Source organism: Poecilia formosa, unplaced genomic scaffold (assembly GCF_000485575.1).
Source record: "Poecilia formosa unplaced genomic scaffold, Poecilia_formosa-5.1.2 Scaffold750, whole genome shotgun sequence".
In the NCBI taxonomy this organism is placed as follows: domain Eukaryota; kingdom Metazoa; phylum Chordata; class Actinopteri; order Cyprinodontiformes; family Poeciliidae; genus Poecilia; species Poecilia formosa.
In genome coordinates this window covers 79,541-81,080 of record NW_006800689.1, presented here as the reverse complement: position 1 = coordinate 81,080, position 1,540 = coordinate 79,541, and the positions used below count along the sequence as shown (strand labels likewise).

The window sequence follows — 1,540 nt, the reverse complement described above, 5'->3', positions numbered from 1 at the left end:
AGACAGAGAAATGTCCCAGTTTGAGTCGTACTGGTGCATCTGGTTTAGCGTCATGTTGGTTTGTCTCCATGTTGGAGGTTTGGGTTTAACCCGCCTGTTCAGTCACAGTCCAGCTCTCCTGAATTCTCTGGATCATAAAAACTAACCAAACCGAACCGGACTGAACCAGACCGGACCGGACCGGACCTTACCATACTGTACCACTCAGTGAACCAGAGACCTGAACCGAGTGTCACTTACTGATCCTCAACCATCTAATCTGGAAATGTCTCCTAACTGGGAGGACTGGATCTGGAGTGTTTGGTTCTGAGATGTTGACTGGTTCTAGTCAGGTTCAGGTCGACCCACTTCAGGCTTCTGGACATTATCAGCTCTCTGTGTCGGTCCAGAGGATGGAGTAGAAGAACAGAACCTCCTAAAGGTTCTGGGTTGGTGTTCCTCCTGGTGAGTCAGAAGGTTCTGACTGTCCGTCCAGATGGTCCGTAACGGATCGGTCCTGCAGTCAGAGCTGATTCCTCTGGTCTCCTTCAGGCCTCCAGAGCAGGACCGGTCCTGATGGATCCGGAACCCAGGCGTCTCCTTTACATTCATCCAGTCTGGTTTATGGTGGTAACATCCCTGGAGTCTCTGGAATCACATCTGGAGGTTTGTGTTCGGTTCTGACTCGGTAGGGGACGGGGAGTCTGAATGGACCAGGTCCAGACGGACCTGGAGACTGGATGGTGAACACTGGAGGTTCTGAAGACAGAATCTCATCTGATGTTCTGGAAACAGTTTAATGTCTCTGAACCGGGCTCTGCTGGGCCTCAGTGGGTCATGGACGGTACCGAGTCATGGACGGAGACATCTGGGCGTCTCCTCTGTCACCATGTCCTCTGAGGAGGAAGCAGAACCTGAGGACCCGGTCCGTGACCGGGCAGAAGGAGGAACCAGGACCAGAGCGTCCAGGGTTGGTGATGATGGACCAGAGGAGGTTCTGAGGGTTTCACCAGAACCAGTCAAAGGTTCTGGTTCCCTTCTGTCCTGGTCAGGATCTCAAAACTGATCATGGAGGTGATGATGAACATCAGGAGGTTAAGTACTGACTGACCCAGAGCCATTCAGAGGTCAGAGGTCAGAGGTCAGGTCTTTCCCTCCTCATCCCACATGCTGCAGGTTTTATGATGATCTCTCTCTGTGTCGTTGTTTTTTCGCTGAAGTGTTTTTGTTAAATCTCAGAGATGTGATTTTCTCCCTCCTCTTCATCGTCTTATTCTTTCTGACCTAACAGTCGGAGCCTCGTCTGCCATGTCTGATGTTGTTGGTTCTGGTTTTTTTGGACCAACTGGACTTAAACATCATTTTCCCCTCAGAACCCAGGAAAGTTCAGGAGGTTCAGATCAGATATAAATATCTTGATCAGACAGGATGGAAGGATCAGTGGGTTTGACACCAGACTGTGATGTAGTGACAGTTTAACCACAGTGTGAACCGAAGACGGAACGAGAAATCGATGAAACGTTCAGATAAATTATTCATTATTTGATGGTTTATTATTAAT

The 1,540-nt window shown here is 49.4% G+C and overlaps 1 protein-coding gene across 4 annotated transcripts in view; it reads left to right on the top strand.

Moving 5' to 3' along the window:
- The window catches only part of LOC103131372 (high affinity immunoglobulin gamma Fc receptor I-like), a 77,625-nt gene that overhangs the window by 14,413 nt on the left and 61,672 nt on the right, over positions 1 to 1,540 (top strand). The gene's annotated exons all lie outside the window — the stretch shown is intronic.